Below are 26565 nucleotides of genomic sequence, written 5' to 3' on the forward strand. Positions count from 1 at the left end.
TGGTCCTTGGCTGTAGGAAATACACACTAAAATATCTGGAAGAGATGGGACATCAGCTTGGTAACAGTTTTAAACTGTTCCAGAAAAAAACCTTATTTGTAATGAACTTGCAACTTTTTATAAGCTGGTGATCTTTCCAAAATGAAAAGTGAAAAAAAATTAAAAGCATTCAAGGAGGGGCCGGCCCCGCGGCGTAGCGGTTAAGTGCGCACGCTCCGCTGCGGTGGCCCAGGGTTCGGATCCCAGGCGCGCACCGATGCACTGCTTGTCAGGCCATGCTGTGGCGGCGTCCCGTATAAAGTAGAGGAAGATGGGCACGGATGTTAGCTCAGGGCCAGTCTTTCTCAGCAAAAAGAGGTGGATTGGCGACGGATGTTAGCTCAGGACTGATCTTTCTCACACACACAAAAAAAGCATTCAAGGAGATTTACGTTTGCATTTAAATATGCATGTTTTATAATAAACATGTATTACTTATACAGTAATAATGCCTTATTTTTTTAATTGTGGCAAAATATATATAACACAAAATTTAACTATTTTTAAGTATACAGTTTAGTGGTATTAAATATATTCACATTGTTGTGCAACCATCACCACCATCCATCTCTAGAACTTAGCTTCCAAAATATCAAAATATCTTCTGTACCCATTGAACAGTAACTTCCCATTCCCCTTCCCCCTCAGCTCCTGCAACCACCATTCTACTTTCTGTCTCTGTGAATCTGACTACTTTAGGTACCTCACATAAGTGGAATCATAGCAGTTGTCCTTTTGTGACTGCTTTATTTCACTTAGCATAATGTTCTCAAGGTTCATACATGTTGTAGTATGTGTTAGAATTTCATCCTTTTTGAGGCTCATCATTCTACTGTATGTATATACTATCATCTGTCGATGGACAGTTGGGTTGCTTCCACCTTTTGGCTATTATGAATAATGCTTCCATGAAGATGGGTGTACAACATACCTTATTTTTTTAACTTTTTATTTTGAAATAATAATAGACTAAAAGAAAGTTGCAAAAATAGTAGAGTCCTGTGCACCCTTCACCCAGCTCCCCCTAATGGTGACATCTTATATAGCTCTAGGACAATAGCAAAACTGGAAATTAACCTTGCTGGTACATTACTACTAACTAGACTACACACTTTATTCAGTTTTCACCATTAAAAAAAAAACAACTTGCATTCATTTGTGCTTGTGTATAGTTCTGTTCAATTTTATCCCATGTACAGATCTGTGTAACTACCACCACTATCAAGATACAGAACTGCCCCCACTCACCCCATCCCTGTCCTTAGGCAACCACTAATCTGTTCTCTATCTCACAGTTTTTTCATTTCAAGAGTTTTAAATGAAATCATACAGTATGTAATTTTTTTGAGGTTGACTTTTTTTACTGAGTATAACGCGCTTAAGGTCCATGCTGGTTATTGCATGTATCAATAGGTCAATAATTTTTATTGCTGAGTAGTATTCCACTGTATAGATATAACAGTTTGTTCAACCATTCACCAACTGAAGGACATATGGGTTATTTCCTGTATTTTATTATTATAAATAATATATATACTGCATTAAATAATATATATACTAATAATATATTTAAATAGTATATATAATAAAGATGCTAAGAACATTTATGTACAGGTTTTTTGTGTGAACGTAAGTTCTCATCTCTCTGGGATAAACGCCCAAGAGTGTGAATACTGGCCTATGGTAAGTGCATGTTTAGTTTTGTAAAAAACTGCCAAACTATTTTCAGAGTGCTATACCATTTTACATTCCCATAATACTTTTTCGTGAGAAAGATTAGCCCTGAGCTAACATCCAATGCCAATCCTCTTCTTTTTGCTGAGGAAGATTGGCCCTGGGCTAACATGCGTGCCCATCCTCCTCTACTTTATATGGGACGTCACCACTGCATGGCTTGACAAACGGTGCACCAGTGTGCGCCCGGGATCCGAACCTGTGAACCCTGGGCTGCTGCAGTGGAGCGGGTGCACTTAACCACTACGTCACCAGGCTGGCCCCTGTAATACTTTATTTTTAAAGAATCATCTATGATGTTTCTTTTTAGGAGACTCTATTCGTGGTTAACCTATTGCTTTTTCTAAAACTTTTCATTATTTGAAAAATGAACTATTTTATTGAGTCAACGTCTATTTCAAACTCGGATGTTAAGGCAAATACAAAGATCTGAATCAGGAACTTTGTAACCAAACCAACAACACAGTAAGTAGTTTTTCTTCCTGTCACACCTTGGTAAGGTACTCTCTCTCTCTTTCCTGCTAGGTGCAACAGGCTCTATCAGCCTCCCAGACTATAAACATTTCCATATTTTTCAAAACTGTGTCTCCAATTGATGGAAAGAACTTGGGCTGCACATTCTGCTTCAGCTGGTCTGGGCTCTGGCCCAACTCACCCTTCAGAAACCTAAGAGAGTGGCACTGCTCCCAAGTTTCAGCCAAGAATGCCAACCAGCCAGTATGGAGGAGACCCGAAACTTACCAGAAAATTCTTATGCGTCTAGGCCAACTCGGTAAAATTTGTTAATTGAAGTATTAATTGTTAATTGAAATATGATTTGTATAATGAATTTACATACAGTCATGCGCCGCATAACGATGTTTTGGTCAACCATGGACCGCATCTATGATGGTGGTCTCATAAGATTAGTACTATATCGCCTAGCTGTGTAGTAGGCTATACCATCTAGGTTTGTGTAATTACACTCTATGAAGTTCGCACAATGACGAAATCGCCTAACAACGCCTTTCTCAGAATGTATCCGTCATTAACTGAAATGTGACTGTATTATATTTGACTTAGATAAATCTACTTTTTTTACATAGAAAATATGGACTTTAAATAGCTATTCCCACTTAACAGGAAAAAAAAAGGGATAGATGAGCTACTTTAAAACTGTGCCTGGCACAGCAATCTCAATAAATGTTTCTTCATTTTCTTTTTTTTTAAATAATTTTATTTATTTATTTTTTTCCCCCAAAGCCCCAGTATATAGTTGTATGTCATAGCCGCACATCCTTCTAGTTGCTGTATGTGGGACGCGGCCTCAGCATGGCTGGAGAAGCGGTGCATTGGTGCGTGCCCGGGATCTGAACCCGGGCAGCCAGCAGCGGAGCGCGCGCACCCAACCGCTAAGCCATGGGGCTGGCCCTCTTCATTTTCTTAATGGACTACTTACTCCACACCAGAAGAAGTCTGAATGAGTCATCCAATTTCTTTACAACCTAAACAAGCACTCATGTACGTGTTTGCAGGGAGGGGGATGTGTTCAACTTTCCATTTTTATGTCTGCTTATTCCAAGACCTGTTAGAGGGGAGTAACAATTAATGGGGGTATCTAGGAAAGATTCAAGCCATAGTATACACAAACAGTAGACATGAGGGGCTATCCCAAAGGTAGTCAGAGCATGGAGACAGAGAATTTGGGGAGACCTCCTGTACTCTGGCGATCTGGGAAATCACATCCTTATAGAGAGACTAGGGGACAATATAGGTGAATAACAATAACTAAAAATGCAAGCCAAAGAAGACCTGCAGGGCTAGCAACCATGATAATCACAGGGTCTTCGGTTTGGAAATTCTGGTACAGGAGGTCCAATACAGTGGGGTCAAGGGAACAATCCAGAAGTCCAGCAGCAATCAGCAGTGGAACCCTAAGCCCTGTGCCAGATTAGCAGCCAGAGTGACAGTGCATACAATGGGTGAAGTGATTCAGTACTAACCTTTCACAAGAAGAGGAACCACACTTGCTTAAGGAGTTCTAGCCTCAAGTCTGAAAATGGTCATGAAAAAGAAGAGGTAATGAGTCTCCAGGCTGAAAGTTCTGGGGGGTCAAGTAGCAAGGTGGGCTGCGGAAAGCAGAGGAATGAAAAGAAGAACAGGCCCAACTATCTGGCCATTTAAAAATAGTTTCTCAAGAATAAAGTTGGAAGACTTAAACTACAAGATATTAGGACTTAGTTTAAAGCTACATGGTCATGTGATAACAAAGATGCATTTGCAGTGTGGTGGGGAAAGGACAGCCTTTTCAACAAATGGTGCTCGATCAACTGGATATCCACACAGGGAAACATCTTTGATTCTACCTAATATCTTACATAAAAATCAGCTACAGATAGATTGTAGACGTAAATGTGAAAAGTAAACAATCAACTTTCTAGAAGATAACTTAAGAGATCATTTTGATGACCTTAGGGAAGGCAAAATGTTTTAAACAAGACACAGAGGGCAATAATCTTAAAAGAAAAAACTGATAAATTGGACTTCATTAAGATTAAAAACCTCTGTTCATGAAAAGAATAACATTAAGAGAGTGAAAAGGCAAGCCATTACCTGGGAGAAGATATTTGCAATACATATAAACTGTCAAAGAACTCATATCCAGAATATGTAAAGAATTCCTACAAATCAATGTGAGACAACCCAATAGAAAAATGGCCAAAATATCTGAACAGGTATTTCACAAAAGAGGATATCCAAATGGCCAATAAGCATATGAAAAGTCATCAGGGAAATGCAATTAAAACCACAATAAGACACCACTACACACCCACCAGAATGGCTAAAATTAAAACAATTTTAAGCATACCCACTGATGGCAAAGATGAGGAACAACTGAAGATTCTCATACTTTAATGGTGGGAATGTAAACTGGTATACCCATTTAGAGAACTGTTTGGCAGTATCTACTAAAACTATACCAGGTATATACCCCATAAAAGTGAGTACATTTTATGCACTGAAAAGACACGTTGAGTACATTTTATGCAGTGAAGACTGTTCACTGAAAGCCATGTACAAGACCATTCATAACAACTTTATTCTTTTTTGTGTGTGTGTGAGGAAGATCAGCCCTGTGCTAACATCCGATGCCAATCCTCCTCTTTTTGCTGAGGAAGACTGGCCCTGGGCTAACATCCGTGCCCATCCTCCTCTACTTTATATGGGACGCCACCACAGCATGGCTTGACAAGTGGGGCATCGGTGCGCGCCCGGGATCTGAACCTGCAAACCCCGGGCCACCGAAGTGGAGTGTGCGCACTTAACCGCTGCACCACTGGGCCCCCATAACAACTTTATTCTTAACTGAAAATAACCCAAATGTCCATCAACAGGAGAATGGTTAAAATAAATCGTGGTATATACATACAATGGGATACATGACAATGAAATGAATTATTACGACATGCAACAACATGGATGACTATCACAGACATAACGTGTGAAAGAAACCAGATAAACAAACCCAAAATACATTTTGTATGGTTCCCTTTCTGTGAAGTTCAAAACAGGCAAAACTAATCTACAGTGGTAATTCAGAATAGTGGTTACCTACAAGGGGTAGAGTAGTAACTGGAAGGGGGCATAAAAGAGCCTGCTGGATGCTAATAATGTTATTATCTCTTGATCTGGGTAGTAGTTACACAGGCACATACATCTGTAAAAATTCATCTTGTCGTACACTTAAGATTTGTGCGCTTTGCTGTATGTATGCTATACATCAATAAAAAACAAAAAATGTTTCTCAGAAAATCAACATACTTAGACTAACAGCAACTATGTTACAAGTGAATGAATATATGACCATAGTTATCAATATACCATTTTATTAAAAAAAAGTTTTGCTTATTTATACCTTGGCTTATTCTGGGGGTTTAAGGCAATATGTGTGTATGTCTCAAGAGGCAGTACAGTATGGGGTAAAGATCATGGACTTAGAGTCAGATAGATCCTAGGTTCAGATTCCAGTTTCCCCATATACTAAATATGTGAGTTTGCCTCTCTGAGTTTCAGTTTGCTACCTATAAAAAGGGCATAGCAGTCCCTACCTTTCAATGCTGTTGTGAAGATTACAGATAAGAGAACTTCAGTACCTGGCACGTTTCGTGCACTCAGTAAATTATCAACTATCATTACATTTTAACTTTCACCAAGTCTGTGGCTCAAACCATAATCTATCCTTAACATAATATAAGTCAAGGTTTGCTTAGTCGGCACAAACATTCACATGACTCGGCATATGCTTTAAAAGGTCACTGAAAGAATAAGTCATTTAAGAAAAATATTACCAACTACACTAAAGATACATCAAGTTGACTTTATTGCTAATTTCTATAACCAATCCCTAGAAAATATGAAACAATACCCAAGGTTGAAGGACTGAGACCATAACTTCTGAACTAACTCAAGGGACCAGTAGTAGTCTGTTAAAAGATGGAGGTTATGAAGTGGAAAAGGACAATGCAACCCAGAAGCTCTCACCAGCACCCTGAAGTAAACTGGCTGTAGATACTATCCAGTTAGAGGAAAGACCACAAAAATAAAGACTTCTCAGAAGGTGCCTGGTTGAGATGGAAAGGATTTTACACATTCCTCTAAGAGAGTTAATCCTTGACCACTACTCTACTCTCCATTATCCAGACAAAGTATTAACTGCCCTAACAGTCTTTGAGCTCACATTTGGTGGTAGGGGTGGGGTCTCTAAGAGGCCCTCCAAGAATCTCCCAGAATCAAACATTGAGAGTTCCTTCCAGACAAGCTAAAAACTCACCAGAGAGAAACTTGCACCTTTCCCAGGGCACCAGCCCAGCTGCATCAACGTGTGGATCAACTTTCAAGGCCAGATAAGCACACCTAAATTACAATCCAGCTTTCCCAAGCACTTTTCACTCTAAATTTATTTTTATAGGGACTGGGATGGGGGGTGCGGAGAGGAGGAAAACACAAGCAGAAAGGACAGGAGTAAGAAAATGGACAAGAAAGATAAACAACTGTATCTGAAGTTATGCTACTGACTTAAATAGTACAAACTATACTAGCAAGATTTATTTAATGGATCACACACAAAAAAACTGCTACCTTTTTTACCACAATATGTCTGAGGTTTATAATTAGTCACTTTCTTTAGAAAAATGAATGAAAATGTTACATAAGCAATTAAAAACATCAATTAGCATTACAAATTTGCCTGCTATTGCAGTAGTTCAAATTATTCAAATCTGTACTGTAATATCCTCATGGGAGTTTTAAGATACTATCAAAATGTACTGTCAATGAACCTGCCCAGCCTACATTCCTGCTTAAGAATCATTTTGTCATAAAGCAACAGAAGACAGAGCCCTTTTTTTGAGCCATATGAAGATTTGGATTTTAGTTAACTTTTTGGTTTTCAGTACATCTAGAGATGACTGGACCAGGATGTCACAAAAGTTTTCATGCCTCTAAAATTTAAAATCTATGAAAATGCTAATTTTCATTTTCTCTTTTTGAGTGGTTTGTCCTCAGCATATTAGCTCAAAGGCAGCTAACAAAACGGGGAGAGTGCCTAAAGACAGATGCTTTTTAGTAAAGAATTGAGCAAGGTTTTGTTGTTGTTGTTTGTTTTTAGAACTATCATCCTCCCTTCAACAGAGGCTGCAAACTTTAAGGCTACTTAATCAAACTTCCACAATCTCAAAGCTGAATATTTTTAAGAGATCTCATAATTCCTTCAAACTTGCCAATTTAAAAACAAAAACCCAAGACATCACAGACATCAATTCTATCAATATGTCATCAACTGCATAATAATATGCAATATTATTTAAAACATGTTAGATAGTATATTCCATGTGCGTTCATTCTCTGCTTACACCAATATCAAGTTAATACTTATTCAGTGCTTACTATGTGTTGATACTACATGAAAAGCATTCCTGAATTATCTCATTTAGTCCTCACGATATGCTTTGAGGTAGGAATTATCTTCATTTTGCAGGTGAAGAAATAAGAGCTTTAAGAGGTTAAATAATCCCTCACAGTAGTCTAACTAGTAAGTGGTAAATCAGTCACACGCTAATAAAATACTTGAAAAATGTCTTATTGCAGAAATAATTGACAGAAAATATTAGAATTACAAGAATCCTCCCTAAAAGGTTTCTGAGTTTAAAGAAAAAGGTTTCTGAAACTTCCACAACAATTTGGAAGGAGAAAAAAAGACGTTTACAAGCCAAGATGAAGAAAGTATAACCAACAAAAACGCCAAGAAGTTGTTTCAATATTAATGTACATGGTGGTAAAAATGTTGTAAACAATGAAAATAAGCAGCAAAATATCTTTATACCTAAGTTGATCACCCTCAAAAGACCAGACTGCCAAAGTGACAAATATTCTGTCTTCCTGGTTTTGATGTTAATGAGGTTGATTCACCAAAGTACAAATACCATATATATAAGGTAGATGACAACATGAGTAGTAACACACATCCACTCTTCAATGAATGCTGCTAAACCAGCAATAAGAGTTATCATTTTTTTTTTTAGGAGGATTGGCCCTGAGCTAACATTTGTTGCCAATCTTCCTCTTTTTCTTTTTTCTCCCCAAAGCCTCAGTACATAGTTGTATATCCTAATTGTAGGTCCTTCTAGTTCTTCTATGTGGGCCGCCGAAGCAGAACGTGCAACCTTTACCACTGCGCCACCGGGCCGGCCCCAAGAGTTATCATTTTACAGAAGCTGGTTTTCAAAAATTCCTAAGAAAGAGCTTTTCTTTTACTATATATTTTAACCTTCTACGCAAATTCATAATGCATTTTACTTGTGTTTGTATAGTTTCACAGTAAAAATCAACATAAATAAAAACATTAGAAATTGTTTTACCTTTAACTCGTCATATCAACTGACCACATTCGAGAGTTTATTAGCTATTATTCCCAAAACCTACTTTGACTTGAAATTGAATAAATGACACTGGATAACTGGTGATGACAAAAGCAACAAAACAGAATCAGCAATGAGGGTTGATGCATTAGCCCTTGGAAAACAGTATTTATTCTCTGCTCGTATTATATAGTTGCTGAATAAATTAGCCACTCTAATTTTCTACTCTAATATCCCTGAAACTTTACAATGAAAACAGAATCTAAAAGTAGTAACTACACTTTAATTTCCTGCCCCTTCAATAAAATCTCGCTTACGTCCACAATATCGTCTACAGATAACCCCCGGACCTTTTGTTCTCTGTCTCAATTGCTTGCTCAGGGAGCTCTTTGAATTTCTCTATTACTAACTGATGCGTTCTCATCAGTCTGTAAATGTTCAAGACTCTTCCATCCTCAAACAAATCAGAGCAAAACAAACCCCTCCCTTCCATGCCCTTCTAGCTCTCCTCCTCCTCACCATCAAGCTTTTTCAAAGGGCCCTGCCTATTCACTATCTCTACCTCCTAACTTCCCACTCATTCCTCAACCCAGCAGAATCTGGCTTCCATCCTACCACTCCACTGAAACTGCTCTTGCAAGAGTTACTTTACTTGAGCTCAAAAGACTGAAAATGTTGTGCAGGCATACGTCTCTGTTGTTGACCACTGCATCCTCAGCGCCTGGCTCACAGTAGGAACTGAATATATTATTATTGTTCTCTCTCTCTTTTTTTTTTGTGAGGAAGATCAGCCCTGAGCTAACATCCGATGCCAATCCTCCTCTTTTTGCTGAGGAAGACTGGCCCTGGGCTAACATCCGTGCCCATCTTCCTCTACTTTATATGGGACGCCGCCACAGCATGGTCTGACAAGCAGTGCGCTGGTGCACGCCCGGGATCCGAACAAGCAAACCCCGGGCCGCCGCAGCGGAGCACGCGCACTTAACCGTTTGCGCCACCAGGCCAGCCCCTATTGTTCTTGCTGGGACATTATTCCACTGACCAATCTTGAACTGCCTCCTCCTCCACCCACTGACTAGGTTTCTATAATCCTAGCTCTGGTCTCCTAGTGCTCCACGAAATCAGTTAGGAAACAGGTATCTAAGTTCAAGCAAGGTAAGTGTGATGTGAGAGAGGCTGGCCTGAAAGGCGACACATGTGAAAGAAAACAAATCCAATTGTTTGTGCTACAACCTGTCTGAAGAAAGAATATGTTGAGAGGGGCAGTACTTATTCGCAAGCTAGGAAAAAAAACAGCTAAAGGACAAAAATTTGCTCATGTGTTTTCAACAGACTAACATGAATATCTCCTTTGATATGAGGCAGTTTCTCAGCATAAGCGGAGGTGTCAGCTGGTGTTTCCAGAGAGTGATGCTCCTCTGGTAGTCCAACTAATTTCCCTTGCTCTTGTTCTCTGCTCCCAGCAACTTTCTTTAGTACTTCATGTAAATTTTCCCACAGATTTTGCAATCAGCCGACATGAATAGCTGACATGCTCTGAAAGAAATTTCTTGCTATAAAGTTTTAAATTAGCATTCCAGTCAAGACAGATGAGTTCAACCTCAAGAGCCCAGGGTGTTCTGGAAAAAAAAAAATCTACTTTGTGGACTTTCAAAATTAAAGACACCACTCTAGTCTGTAACTAAAATATGCACACCTTGGCAGGCCCTTGGCAGCTCCCCTTTCTCTGACAGTGCTACTCACTATATTATAAATGCCTACCATGAAAGCAACTCATCTTTTAGAGAAAAAGCATTTAGTAAAAGTTATAAAACTGCAACCAAGTGCAGTTAGAATTCAATTATCTGAGCTAATGAGAAAGGAGGCAGACAATGTCCTAAATAATCTAAAACTCACAAATTTGGCCTTAAAATATGACCCATGTAACCGCAGATTTACCTCACAGGTTATATCTTTGCCAAGTGCTATTAGTTTTACGTTAATTTGTTCTCTGACCACCCATCAATTGAAAAAAAGATGACCTAGAGACATGTGAGGCAACAGAAGGAAACCAGACAATGAATGAGCTTTGAAAATAGCCATAAATTATCCACAGGTAATAACATACAATGACATTCTTGGGGTGAACTATCATAAAACAAAAGCTTTGTATATCTGAAAAATCAAACATAAACACATTCCAAAATAGCGCTCATGAGTGTATGTGGTGTATGCAGGTGATGCCACAAGTGGGTCTACCTGAACTGATAACTTCAAGGAAACTATGGAAGGAATGCCCACGGCAAACAGATTTCTAGCTGATTGACCTTTTAATGGTGTTGTTGCTTGGTTTAAAGTTTTACTTTCTCCTGTGAGGTAGAAAGGCTAAAGGGTAAAAAGAAAAAAAAAGTTATTTATTATTTGCAATGTACCATTATTACCTTTGGTTAGAAATGATGTGAGAATTAGCCTGTCATATAAAGCGAAATTCTTCAAACTTTTTCCCCCCATAATCCACAGAAGAAATACATTTTGCATGATGACCCAACATATACATACATACATTACAAAACAAGTTTCACCAAACAGTATTTACCCTTACTCTCTGTGTACTCTTGATATTTTTAGTTCTATTTCATTTTTTCTTACAAGCTGGTCACGACCCCCTAAATTAATTTTATAAACCTAAATTTACAAACCAGAAATAGGTCATAACCCAAAGTAAAGTCTGACAAAAGGGACACTGAAGAACTTAGAGAAAATGACCAAAACTTATAGTCAGTTTCTCCCCAAAGACTATTAGTATCACCAAGGTTAGGGAAAGGCAGTGGGTCCTTCCATACAGGTGTGGTGAACAATGTCAGGTAATTAAACAAAACAAAACAAAATACAAGCTGTGAAATTTGTCCATATTTTTTACTTTTAAATTATGTAAGTGGTGCAATTTAAGGCAACTTAAAATTTCTGCAGTATTTCTACTTTGCGTATTTTCTAAGACATTGACTCTCCTAAGATCAGTTTTACAAGAATAACTCACTTTACAGCCTTGGAGCCATTGCTTCAAGTTTGCTATAAGAAGCAAAAACAAAAACAAAAAAATTCAAAATATTTCTGTACAAAATCTTAGCACAGAATTTGTGTTGGTAATGTCAGTATGTCTACAACAATGACAAAAACTGTATGCATCAATTTTGTTCAAGGTTTAATCCATCTCATAATACTATCATTCTCTTCTGATCCACTTCCTCTAAATTCAATTTATTGCTTCCAGCATATAAGAGGAGGGAACACAGCTTCTTTTAAAACATAGAATTCCTCCTTGATCTGGTGCTTACAAGAACAAAATGCATTTGTAAATTCCATTATTTGAATGAACAATTAATTTGATAAACGAAAGTTCCTTTTCTCTTTATAGAATTTTGCATAAAAGTAATAAATAAAAAATACTACTTATTTTTCAAATTCATACTACCTTCAATCTAGGGAGCAAGCCACTTTAAGGATAAAATTAAAGATACTATTGGTGGGAGTATATATTGGTTCACATACTCCAGGCAATTTAGTAATACGTCAAAAATTTTAACGCGCATTCTTTTGACTAAGCAATTTTATCTGCAAGAATGTATCCTACAGAAGCATTCATCTAAGTATGCAAAGATATTTCCATAAAAATGTTAATTCCTGCATTGTTTGTTTTACATAAAGCAACTGAAAACAACTTAAACATCCATCAACAAGGAATAGGGTAAATAAAAAGTATAGCCATTAAAAAACAAGATAAAGCTATATTATTAATAGGGAGAGGTGTCTTAAAACACATTTTTAAGTGAAAAAGCATTTCTGAGAGGCATTCTCTCTTGATCCTGCTCCTACCTATCACATCCTTTCTTTCCCCTCCTTCAATGGATCTGCTGCTTCTGCTTGCCTCATAAACGTCAGTGTTCCCAGGCCTTGGCCTCCCTATTTTTATCCCTGAGAGATCCCATCCACCTTTTTTTTTGTGAGGAAGATCAGCCCTGAGCTAACATCCATGCTAATCCTCCTCTTTTTGCTGAGGAAGACTGGCTCTGAGCTAACATCTATTGCCAAACCTCTTCCTTTTTTTTTTTCCCCAAAGCCCCAGTAGATAGCTGTGTGTCATAGTTGCACATCCTTCTAGTTCCTGCATGTGGGACGCGGCCTCAGCATGGCCCAACCAGCGGTGCGTTGGTGCACGCCTGGGATCCGAACCCGGGCCACCAGTAGCAGAGCACGCACACTTAACCACTAAGCCACGGGGCTGGCCCTCACCTTTTGTTTTTATATGTTCATGACTCCCAAACCTCTATCTCTCTGCGGGCTGCCCAACCCCAGATCTGCCTACCCAAATGTCTTCTCAAATATCTCTATCTGGATGTCCCAAAGACATCTCATATTCTCCAATTTCAAAACTGAAGTCAACCTCTACTCAGAGAACAAACAGAAACCACTTGTTCCTATACAATATTCTGAATCCTAAGTCCAGAAAGGTGAGTGTTATCCCTGACTGCTCCCCCTTTGCCATCCCTCTCCCACGAATTAAATCCTTAACATCTCTTACTATATTTAACATCCCAGGACCAATACCTTATTTCAGGGCCTCATTATTTTTGGCCAGGATAAGTGCAGTCTACTTGAAGCTCCTTATCTTAGCCAACATGGCCAAGATACTCCCTCTTTGCTCCAGCCAGACAAAACTACCCCTGGTTTCTCCACTGGCACCATGTTACCTCTAGGTTGTCACATATGCCACTTCTTCTAATTTCCTATTCTTATCTGTCCAGAGAATCCATTTACTAAGCCTTCAAAACCCTACTCAGGCCTAAAGTTTTCTGTGAAGTGAGATCACCAATATTTATCAAGTTATTATGTGATAGGTATTATGCAAGGGGCTTATTCATACACTACCCAATTTAATCTCAACCATCTATTTTGTAGATGAAGGAACAGGCTCAGAGAGGTCAAATAATCTGCTCAAGATCCCACAAAAGGTAACTATGGAAAGTAGGGCTCTAACATTAAAGCCTGTGTTCTTTTCATTACGTCAGGTTGCCTGTCTGAATTAATCCCTCTTCCTTCTATCTACCTCTTGATATTACATTTAACAAAGTGAATCAAATTTGTTTCCATGTTTTTCTCCCCTAGGAGACTATAAACCAATGCTTCTCAATCTTGGCTTTGTATTAAGTTGCTTTTTTTTAATAGAATAGGCAGATCTTAATATCTGCATTAAAAAAAAAATTTCAGGGCTGGCACCGTGGCACAGCAGTTAAGTGCTCGCGCTCCGCTGCTGGCGGCCCGGGTTCGGATCCCGGGCGGGCACCGACACACCACTTGTCAGGCCATGCTGTGGTGGCATCCCATATAAAGTGGAGGAAGATGGGCACGGATGTTAGCCCAGGGCCAGTCTTCCTCAGCAAAAAGAGGAGGATTGGCATCAGATGTTAGCTCAGGGCTGATCTTCCTCACAAAAAAAAAAAAAAATTCAAAGATGATTCTGATGGATAGTGAAGGTTGAGAACCACTGTGTTAAACTTCCAGAGGATAAGAATATCACTGGACTTGAGAACTCTGGGGATGATAAATGTCTCTAAGCTTCACTGCTGAACTCACTGATATAGGTAAATCAATGAAATAGTACTTTTTCTTATAAAAAGTTTTCCCTAACTTACAATGATTTGATTGTACAAATATTTCTTGAAGTTTTTTTTTGTTTTGTTTTGTGAGGAAGATCAGCCCTGAGCTAACATCCATGCCAATCCTCCTCTTTTTGCTGAGGAAGACTGGCCCTGGGCTAACATCCGTGCCCATCTTCCTCCACTTTATATGGGATGCCGCCACAGCGTGGCCTGACAAGCGGTGCGTCGGTGCCCTCCCAGAATCCAAACTCGGGCCGCCAGCAGCGGAGCATGTGCACTTAACTGCTACGCCATGGAGCCGGCCCTGTACAAATATTTCTTAAAGTTCTGTCATACACATTTACTTGAGACTATCACTAAGAAATTTAAAACTCTTAAGATTTCAAAAACAAGGAGTTCACAACATTAGATCTTCAATACTTCTCTCAAAAATGAAACTTGGAAATTTTCCTTAAAGGATCAAATTTAAAGTACTGCAATAATCCTTGAAACAGATATAATTATGTATATAATTTAAATGTTATAGAATTCTTGGAAAAAATAAAATGTTTAAAAAATGTCTTGGAAAAAATAAAATGTTTAAAAAATTAATCAGTTTCTCTTGCAGTTGAACATTAAGAAATGAATATGTGAACAGCAACAACAGAAACTTTCCTCCACTTCCAGAAATCAAGGTCACTGGTAATCTGATTAAAAATCTGCACTTTTTATTTAGCTGTAACACTTGCACTGTGCTTCAAGTAAACTTCTGAAACCTAATGAGACAGAAAGCAATCACTTGCTGGCTCATTACGATACAGGGGAATGAGTCTGAAATACGGAAAGGAATAAGAAGAAATGGTGACAACTAGAAGTAAAAAGTAATGAATATTCAAACAGTCTGTTTGGGCTTCAGATAAGAGAAAATTTAAATCTGATACCTGAACCTCTTGGTATAAAGTGTTTTTTTTTAGGAACAAAGATGCTATTGAAAATATCCAGAGTTAAATTATCTCTTAATGTTAGTTTTTATACTATTTCATGACTTTTTATAAACAGCTACCAAAAACAAAAGCCTTAAGAAAATAAATCAATGCTTCAGATTTTGAGTGTCACTGTAGCAAACGTGTTTTACCTGCAAATACTCCAGGTCAACATTTCTGCATCTACACAATAAAAAATTAAGATGAGAGATGATAAACCACAGCAAAATAGAAAATACTACAAAATGTAAGCAATGACCAAGAAGAAAACAATAAGAAAAATATTCACTTGGGAGGCGGGGTGAGGCAGATACACTATTCATTTCATCCATTTAAAAAACTGTGGTCTCATTAAGATGTATGCAAATATTAAAGATCCTACTCCTAGAAGTCTTGATTTGAGAAGTGTCATTTAAAGTTAACATTTAAAGAATATGAAGATGTGCCTTAGGAATGATCTCCTCTACTATCTAAACAAAGAATTGTTAATTTTGTTTTTTGTTTTGTACTGGTTTTTGTGAGTGAGATGAGCTCTGAGCTAACATCCAATGCTGATCCTCCTCTTTTTTGCCGAGGAAGATTGGCCCTGAGCTAACTTCTGTGCCCATCTTCCTCTACTTTATATGGGACGCCGCCACAGCATGGCGTGACAAGCAGTGCGTCGGTGCGCGCCCAGGATCCAAATCCGCGAACTCCGGGCCACTGAAGTAGAGTGCACGCGTGCACTTAACCGCCTGCGCCACCGGGCCAGCCCTGTTAATTTTGTTTTAACAAAAAAAAAATGAATCTTAGCAATGTAGGGTTTTTACATTTGTTGTTAAGTTTATTGTTGAGTATTTTACCTTTTATTATTTTTTTTGCTACTCATGTAAAATGGGGTCTCCACTTCTATCCTATTTTCTAACTGGTGAGCACTGTTCATAAAATTGAAAGCTCCTGGTACTTGTACAGTACACCATCACATCATAAACAAATTGGGGTAGCCTGACCTTTTCCTTTCCAATTCTTATGTCTCTGTTTTTCCTTATTGATTGTGCTGGCTAATGCCTCCAATATCAAATCTAACAGTAGTGGTGACAGTAGACATCTAGTATTCCCCCTTAATGAAAAGACTGATTTTTGGTTTGAGGTATACATGTTTTATCATATTACAGAATTTTTCAGTAATTCTTATTTTAAGTTACTTTGTTAAAAAAAATCAGAAATGGGTTTTAAAATGCCTTTTCAATATTTATGGAGATAATTATATAATTTTTCCTTAGATCTCTTAATGTAGCCAAAATACCAATATTCATAATTGTTTGCAGCCTGTTCTATGGTTAGAGAAGCCCAATTTGTTTTCTGCAGGAAAAGGGTATTGTCCCAATCAAATAAGCATTGTATTAGGTTATCTACTTGATCACGCGTATGTTAAACAGAAGTATTTAACTTATTTGATCCAACTTACACCTTACTTTCACTTTTACAATTAGGCTTCAAAACAAACTGAAAATTTCTCATAAGTATTAAACATACTCAATTTAGTAGCACTATGAGTTCTTCCAGGTTTCATCCACGCTCTCCTTACTCAAACTCTCCCCCAAACAATCTCATCCACCTAAGGCTTTAATGACCACATTTGAGGATTCCCAGATTTATCCCTACAGGCTAGCCCTCAAACCTGAGCTCCAGCCCAGCCAAGCCAACTCTCTACTAGTTCTCTCCACCTGAATTCCTCCAAGACCTCAAACTGAGCTTAACAAGAACAGAACTCAAGCTTTTCTTCCTCAAACCTGGTCCTCTTCCAGGGCTCTCTAACTCAGTGAATGGCCCTACTACCCACCCGGATACTAAGCCAGAAACTTAAGAGCCATCCTTCACAAAGCTCTCCACCCTCCACCATCTCTAAAGAATGGTTTTTATCTCATAAACCCCTCAATTCTGGAATATCTGTACCTCTTTCCAGCTCCCCTGACTCCATTCTGGTCTACGCCGCCATTATCATCTAAACTAGTCTCCCTAACTAGTATTCAATCATGCCCAACCCAAGTAATCTTTTTAAAAGTCAATCTGATCACATCAACCCCCTGCCTGTGATAAATATTTTTTAAAAAATCTTTAATAAAGTCTATAAGCCATTCCTATCTCTCCAGTCACGACTCTCCCTCCTTTCCCCCATTGTTTTCAATGCTTTAAGCTAGGCCTTCTTTCAGTTTTTGAAAGGCAGACAATAACATTCTTCCATGGCACAGGGCCTTTGCACCTGCAGTCCCAGTGCCTAAAACATTCCTATACATCCTTCAATTCTTAAATGAAGGATCAATTCCTCAGGTAAGTTTCCTAACACCCTCCCCAAGTCCTACATGTATTTTCTTTCAGACCATAAGAACTGCAGTAAGTTATAGTTTGTAATCAAATACTTATAATTTGAAAAATGACTGTGTAAATTGTGTATACTATGAAAAACAAAATGATAGGCTTAAAGGTAAGAAGTGATTTTTAAAAACCTATTTACTACTTTCTAGAACAGTGAAGTTAATCTTATATTTCTTTTCCACAGATAAAAATAAGTCAGTGTCATGCTCTAGAGCAGCACTGTCCAACTGAAATACAACACAAGCCACATACACAATTTAAAATTTTCCAGCAGCCAATTAAAAAAAGAAACAGATAGGGCTGGCCCCGTGGCTTGGTGGTTAAGTGCTCGCGCTCCGATGCTGGTGGCCCGGGTTCGGATCCCGGGCGCGCGCCAAGGCACCACTTCTCCGTCCATCCTGGGGCCGAGTCCCACATACAGCAACTAGAAGGATGTGCAGCTATGGCATACAACTATCTACTGGGGCTTTGGGGGGAAAAATAAATAAATAAAATCTTTAAAAAAAAATAAAAATAAAAAAAGAAACAGATAAAATTAATTATATTTTACTTAACCCAAAGTATCCAAAATATTATTTTAACATGAAATCAATGTAAAATATATATTTTACATTAGTTTTCAAAATATGGTGTGTATTTTACACTTAAAGCACATCTTACTTTGGACTAGCTTTATTTCAAATGCCACATATGGCTAGTGTCTACCGTACTATACAACATAGTTCTGGAAGATAATATTGTATTTTTTATACTTAAATAGCTTGCTAACAGAATCAGAGTTATTTTAAAAAGAGCATGACAGCAAGCAATTTTTTTTTTCCTCCCCAAAGCCCCAGTGCATAGTTGTATACCCTGACTGTAGGTCCTTCTAATTTTCCTATGTGAGCCACTGCCACAGCATGTCTACTGACAGATGAGTGGTGTGGTTCTGTGACCAGGAAGCGAACCCGGGCCACCGAAGTGGTGAGTGCTGAACTTTAACCACTAGGCCATCAAGGCTGGCTCAAGCAATTTTAACTGCATATCAGACAAGGACATCTCACGTTTAAATTCTTTGAAAAGTTTTAAATTATGCAAACATTCCACACTGCTGAAAAGCCTAACTCCGAAATAAAAATTCAGGTAAACAATTTTAAAACTGAGTATTTACTGATCCTCTGAGGAGATTACAGGAAGATGGGTACTCTCAACCACTGCTGGTAGGAGTGATTTTATTACAACCTCTTGGAAAACAAGTGGCTTTCCCTCTGATTTAGTAACTCCACTTCTAAGACTCAGTCCTATGGAAATAACCAGACAAAGATTCACATACAAACTTGTTCACAGAGATACAATATGATTCATACATACATGTACGTGTGTGTATGACACTCATATATCCATAGGAAACAAACCAAAACTGAATGTAAACCAAAATGTTTACAGTTATCTCCCTGTAGTGTGATGACTAATGATATATTTCTTCTATTATTCCTTTTAATATATATTTATTGAGTGCTACTCTGTGTCAGGTGTTAAAACAGATGGGTCGCTGTCACCAAGGGGCATACCAGTTTTCTTTACACTTTCCAAACTTTCTATAATAAGTATATTATTCTTTCATAATTTTAGTAACCAGAAAAATATAATATGGAATGGATGTTGATCTGGGCAAATCAGTTGTAAACGGACGTTTTTCAGTCAACTGGGGAAGAATCTGAATATGGTCTTGAATATTAGTTTAGATGAAAATTTCCTGAAATAGTAAGGGGAGTCTAGTTTACTAAAACAAAACCTACAAAACAGTCAGTATGATAAGATTTCATTTTGGTAAAAAGTGCACATATATAAATATGTACAAAAACGTGTAGAAAGATATGCACTAAACTGTTAACAGTGGGGATTTCTGGGCAGTGGGAATGTGATTTTTTTTTTTTTTTTGCTTGCCTATTTTCTATGATGCTCCTGTATGCTTCTGTAATAAACGACTATTTTTAAAAATTAAAATATCTATACACCCACTATTTACTGAGCATCTATTACATACAAAACTGTGCTAAGTTCTATGAGGGGTACAACTGAGTAAAAGGAAACACAACCTTAAAGAAATTTACAATTAATTACAGTGAACAATACAAGAAAACACTAAGAGTAATCAATGCAAGACAGAATATAAACATCAAATGAAGTAAAATATAGTTAAAAGGGTTCTAAGAAAAAGATCTCATTTGACTGGGAAGAAGAAGAATGGTGAAAATGAGAAAAAAGCTTCATGAAGGAAAAAGAATTTGAAATGGGAAGTATTTTAATAGACACAGGAAATGGCAGGCACTAAAGATAAAGCATGGAGCAACTATCAAGGAGCGGGAAGTCACATAAGGGTTCGGTTAGAATGTAGAGTATACGAAGGGAGTAGACAGTATGTTGAAAAAGCAGGCTGTGAGGGCTTTGAATTTTCAGAAGGGAGTAAATCTGTAAGTTTTTGAGTTTAGCAATAGGGAAATTAGTAGAGGATCCAATTCAAGAAACTGTCCTACCACTTGTCACCACCTCTATTGCTACCATCTTGGTTCAAGCCACAACCATCTCTTAGCTGCCTCACTGTAACCGGCTCCTAACAGAATCTTCCCGCTTCTACTCTTGCACTCATATAGTCTATTTTCTGCACAGCAGTCAGATTCTTTTAAAACACAAATTATGTCATGTCTCTCCTCAAAAACCCTGCAGTGGCTTCCCATATCACTCAGTAAAAAGCCAACGTCACTAGAATTTCTACAAATTCCTATAACCCTGCCCACTCACCCTCTAACTCGGATCATCTACTACTCTTCCGCTTGCAATTCTTTCCCTATTCCAGGTATACTTCTGCTTCCACCACCCTTCTCCTCCTTCAGGTCTTAAGGCCTTCTCTGACCCCATCCTGTATAAAACAGCAAGCCCCAACAACCTTGCACTCCCAGCTTCAAGCCAAAAAGTCTGTACTTCCCTATCCCACAAAACTGACTCTATTTTTCTCTAGGATACTTATCATTTGCCATCTTTATATTTAGTCTATCCCTATACACATACACAAACGTGTGTGTGCGCACACCTACAAATGCAAGAAACTGAAGCTCTCTGAGGGCTATTTTTTTCCCCTTGTTTACTTCAGTATCCCCAGCACCTAGAACAGGGCCTCACACAGCAAGTAATCAGTAAGTATTTGCTGCATGAATGAAAGCAAGAGAACACTATCGTGTTAGTAGACATTTAGTTGAAATGGTTTGTGGCATATTGTAAATATTCATAAATAGAACCTACAGTGAATTTATTCTAATTTACTACTTAATTTTCTTCTGGGAACTGTTCACCAAAATAGTGCTTGTAAATGCTTGGGGCATACAGACAACCTTTAATTTATTAGCAATTTCTCTCTGCAAGGTTCACTTAAGTTAGTTTTTTGGAATAGTGAGTAGTGATGACTGAGGAACGACAGAACAGAGTTTTAACTCTCCTATTTTCCTTCTCTTCTCACTTCTCCCAAAATAATGAGCCATGACTCCCCATCTTCCTGCTTCCTCCCCACTATCTAGTTTCTGACCCTTTCCCTTTCCCAGGGAATAGGTCTAATCCAGACCAATGAGCTCCCACCCTAGGGTAAGGTCAGAAATAGAAACTAGGAGTGCACTAGAGGGCTGCTGAGATGGTTGGCAGCAGTTAGAGGCGAGCCCAGACAGGGGAAGTTACCGCAGAGGAACCTCGGGAGGGCAACAATTCTCAATTCAAATATTTTGAAGGTAGAAGCTCCTTATATTTTAAAAGGAAGTCAACGCAAAATAACACTAATTCCCTGACCTCTTTTTAAATATACAATGGTGAAACACAGAGTGATACTTTACATATGTTTTTAAATGAGAAACTTGAACTTTTTATTAAGATTTAAGCATACAACAAAGTTTAGAAAAAATATATATAATGATCAAGTACCCACCACTTGGCTGTGTCAAATCTTAATCTTTTACCAAATCTGCTTCATGTTTATTTTAAAGACAGTAAAGTTATGGTTGAAAAACCATGGGCCTTCCTAGATCCTTTACCCCTCTCCAGTTCTCCAGAGGTAACTTCTACTCTGATTTGGTGTTTATCATTCCAATGCATGTTTTTATATTTTGCTACATATTCCACGATTCCCAGAAAATATATTGTATAGTATGGCATGTTTTAAAAATTATATAAGTATGATAAATAAAACTATCATATATTCTGGCTCTGTCACAAGCTGTTTGATGTTAGGCTGTTTGATGTTAATATCTCTGTGCCTCAGTTTTCCCTAGGAAAAATGGGGATAATACCAACTATTAGCTTATAGGGTTGTTGTGAGGATTAAATGAGTTAATATGCTGTATATAAACCACTTAGAACAGTATCTCGCTCACAGGAAGTAGTGTACATTACTGTTAGTAATTATCATATAAAGCTGCAGAAGGACATGTGTTTGTGTGTGTACACTGATTGAGAAAACATTAATTACCAAAATGTTATATATATATATATATAATTCATATAAATGCCAGATATTTTCAAAATTGCATAAAAACTAGAAATATTTATGAAGTTCAGGCTGGAAAGGATCACTAGCTTACTTGAAGAGGAACTGAAAGTTCTAAGCATAGAGGAAAGTCTATTTTTAAACTTACAAATTGTAGGTAACATTAAATTAGAATATAAACATTTGACTTAAATAATTTTCGACTGTTTAAAAATACCTAAATACTCAATGGCCTCCTTTTATGAGCTCTGGGGGATAGGGCTGGGAGAGAAGGGGTAATCCCTCAATGACATACTATTTAGACTGTTAAGAGAGGCATTTTAGATTTCACACAAAATAAAACATTACTTGATATTCAAATTTCACTACTTTTCTGAACAAGTTTTTAAATATAAGCAGAACAAATCAAAATTTAAAATGATGTTTTATAATAGGATTCATCTAAATTATAAGATTTTCATAAAGACAACTGGATTCTGCAAAATTTATCGATGCAATTATCCACACATTATCTTTGTTTTAATATTGGGTTATTTTTATAATAGTCTCTAGGTCAAAAGATCAGAAAACATCAAAACTTAAATGCCCTACATATTACGTGAATTCTAGTAAATTTCTTTCAAGAGTTTTTTAAAGATTTAAAAATATATCTATGCTCTGACGATCAATTAATATATCTGATTGATACATAAAACAGGAATTCGATCTAAGGAGCATTTACTAGGTGCCACTTACCGGGCTTGATGTTTTACACAGGATCTGTCTTTTAATTCATGTGAGATATCTTCATGGACAAAATTTAGAAGACTACCATAGATATTTTGTTTAAACACATATATTTCTGCAAAGAGTTAAAAATGACTACTACAAAAACCAACATTTAAGCCGGCAAAGCATATAAAATGTAGATGAGCTATGCAAATTATATCAACACAACAGTGTTGAAACATTTGCTTCCCCTAGAGTTTAGCATATATTTCTACGTCTAAAAGGTTAACTGAAAGCAACAATTAAACATAACATCAAGGATTAAACTCTCTCCCCCTCCCACCCTCCAAAAAAACAAAAACAAAAACAAAAACTCTGAGTACGAGAACGTAGCCAGTGAAAAGGACGATTAACGTTCAAAAGTAAAGTTTTACTTTTCTTCTCCTCAAGTGAGAACTTTGAAACGAAACCACTGCTTTTGTTTCATTTACCCCCACCTCCTGTCCCTAGTAAAATATTTACGTGTATGAGTTAGTCCTTTCCTCGACCCCAATAGAAGATTCAGTGGGAAACCAAGCTATAACTTGTATTAACCAACAAGAGAAATACCTAGCCATTCTCAGTACTTTCCTAATAATGGAGAAAGGACCCACCACCGTTCACCCTATACTCTGTCCCCTGCCCAAGCAAGACGCAGACCTGCCAAATTGGGCGCTTAAAGAATAATGGTCCAACTTTTCGAAGGCAATCTGGGGAGGAGACGCAGATTATTTCTTGAGGAGTGCAAGAACGGAGCAGAAAAGGTCCTCTCAGCAAGAGATGCATGAGCTTTCGGGCTGTCTCCTCTGCCTGCCTGGAGCATTAAAAATCCGCTTGCTTCAGAGACCCTCGGAAGCAGCACACTCCGATAGCGGCCGGCCTCGGGCCTGGGCGAAGCAGGCAGTGTTTACACCTGTCACGAGGGAGGAGGAGGAAGAAACAGGAAGCCCGAGCAAAGCCCCAAACTTCTCAACAGCTCCCGGGAGGGAGCGGCCGGCGCGGAGCTGTAGGCAGGTGGAAGCGGAGGGGCAGGGCGAGCCGGCGGCGACCGGGGAGGTGGGAACGGCTCACACTTCCCGGCCGGTGCCCGGGATGGCGAGGAGGGGGCCGAGCGCCGCCGCCGCCGGCGTCCCCGCACCCGCCGCGGAAGAGGGCAGAGCCCAACCCGCAGCCCGCAGGCCCGCAGAGCCGGCACCATCCTCAAAGCCCCCGCTCCGCAGCTGGCAGGTGCCCCCAGCCCGGGCGAGCATCCAGCCGGTGGGCCGCGCCGGGTCCCTGTACCCTCTTCCCCCGGCGCGGCTTGGGGAGCGGAGCGGTGGCGCTCACCTGGCTCGTCCGGGGCGGCAGCAATGGGCATGGCTCAGGGGCCCGGGGAGGAACTGGCTCCCCGGGGAAGGACCGGCTAGTCCGACGCGGAGCTGGTGAGAGCGGAAGGCAGGCTGCTCACAGCCCTGTCAGCGAAGCAGCACCATGGGCGCCCACCCGGAGTTTCAGCGCTGCCGCGGGACCCCCATTCCATTACCCTCCGCCCTCTTCCGCCGCCTCCACATCCTCCTCCGCGGAGACCCCCCGCCCACTCCACACACTCTCCCATCATGCAGCGGGGGACCGCTGCCGCCGACACGTCACTTCCGGGCGCAGGTGGGTAGGTCGGGGCCGGGCGCTGCTGGGTGCTGGGGGGTGGGGGGAGGACACTCCAGGGGAATTAGTGTCACAGAACGCTTACCCCTGCGCAGGCGCTGTCGCGCAGAGCGCCGGCCGCCATTTTGGGTGCGGGCAAGCTGCCCTTTTCCTTTACTTCCTTGCCAGTCATGGAGCTGTGGGAGGGAAAGACGTCCTTAGGCACTTCGTCGCCCGGTGAGGCGGCGCTCCCTGCGAGGGCAGGTGCTCCTCAGTCGGTTAACGTTAACGTTCAGCTTGGGACCGAGAGGTCCCTTGGTCTCCAAATTGCAAAGGTTTTGAAATACAGAACCATATCTTCTCCACCAAAACCTACTGGAGAACAGTTAGCAGCTTGCCCTTTTCGCCCCGAAAAAGGACTTTTTCATTCACAGTCTTTTAAGTCCGTTTCTCTTTTTAATTTAAGCTGACAGAAGGGGAAACTGATATTTAACAAATAACAAAGAAGAGGTTATTATAAATCAAACTTAAGATGGGAAGCAAGAGGGCAAACAGCCGCCGAACTGACAAATCGTCTTCGAGGCTAACAAAAAAATTAAAAAATAATAGTAATTGGGGATTTTGCTAACGGATGGAGACAGTGGTCGTGTTTCATAGATGCTGCGGGAGAAGAGCCAGTGAAAAGAAGTCAAGTCAACTTCTGCATTTCTCTAAGAGTTCCTAACATTCTTTTTCTATCATCAGTCCTGAGCAGTTGATCGTTTGCGTTTTTATAAGCTTTCCGCATCCTTTATCATGAATATCTGTTAGAACACCGGCCACTGTAAAAATTAGTCTACAAGGATTATTGTTATCATCCGGGATGATAAGTCCTACCCTATAAATCATGAGCCCTGACGGGTGCTGCTTCTGCTTTTACCAAACCCGCACCGGTAATTTGAATATTTTAAAATAGTTCCCAAACAGCAAAGCTCAGCAGCTACGCAAAGAAACCTGGATGAAAAACACCCCCTCAGCCACAGAGAAGTGTCCACCCCTTTGAGTGGAGGAATTAAACGAATCAGGGGAAAGATAAGGACAAAAGCAGTTCATCACGGTTTATCCCGCCTCTGCAATGGTCTCGACAAATTAACTTGGAGCACTAAAATAGACCCGCATTAGTCTCTTTACAACTCGATCGCTGTAAGATATACGGAGACTGCATCACTTTAAATTGGAGTACCTATTGCTTTGTGGTGGTGCTGAATTTTTTGTTATTGCTCAGTCGCTAAAGCGGGAAAAATCTGTACGGCTTGTCATATTTATTCTTATTGTATTTCGCCCCCTGCTGGTTTAGCCCGCGTGCAAGCTTTAATATATATATATGTCACTGTAAATGTTTATTGACCAGGAAGGAAAGAAACAAAAATATTTGTGTGTGTGTGCGGAGAAACTGGAAATGCATTGAATTTAGATGAATACATGCTTGTTTTAATTTGATAGCTCTACTAAACAGAAATATCGGAGTAAGAACATATGTCAAAATCCTAAAGCAGACCCTACACTAAGAAAAGGTTTAAACTGAAATAATGAATGTAAACATCAAAACATTGAAAAGAAAACCGTGCTTTTGGAAAAATTTCTCCCTGATTTCATACATAACGTGATTTTTGTCAGGTAAAAGCAGAAGCCAATTCTATTCACTTAAGAACAATTCAGAAATCAGCATCCAACTTTGTGCCTGGAAATTGAGTAGCTATTTGGCCAGATGACTTGTGAGTGCAATCAACCAACTTGTAATTGGTAATTTCACACACAATTCTGAAGACCGCATTCCAATGCCTACAAAATTGTATTACCAAATGAAAGTTTTTATCTTTGAATATTTTTAAGGTGATGAATCTGTGGGAAATATACTTATTAAAATTTATTGCATTTGGATTCAAGGATAGTATTGCTTTTGTTTACTTTTTAAAAATTATGACCATCACTACATTACCTAAGATTTTGCATCAAGAAAAGAAAAAAAATAAATGACTAGTTATAATCTGTTGTATTTACTTCTAGTTTTTTCTCTGTGCAGACTTTTT

At 39.0% G+C, this 26565-nt stretch overlaps 1 protein-coding gene across 4 annotated transcripts in view; it reads right to left on the reverse strand.

The window, feature by feature from the left end:
- Nucleotides 1-24445, reverse strand: part of AFTPH (aftiphilin) — a 69083-nt gene extending 44638 nt beyond the window's left edge. For 3 of the 4 annotated variants that reach the window (XR_015553641.1, XM_004435622.3, XM_087436660.1), the window contains exon 1: nucleotides 24203-24445. The gene's annotated coding sequence lies outside the window, so the exon portion shown is untranslated. The remainder of the gene's footprint in view (nucleotides 1-24202) is intronic. The other variant, XM_004435623.3, reaches the window with a different exon arrangement.
- Nucleotides 24446-26565: the final 2120 nt, after the last annotated feature.

This window comes from Ceratotherium simum, chromosome 11 (assembly GCF_057802395.1).
Source record: "Ceratotherium simum simum isolate JZ-2026a chromosome 11, ASM5780239v1, whole genome shotgun sequence".
Classification (NCBI taxonomy): Eukaryota; Metazoa; Chordata; class Mammalia; order Perissodactyla; family Rhinocerotidae; genus Ceratotherium; species Ceratotherium simum.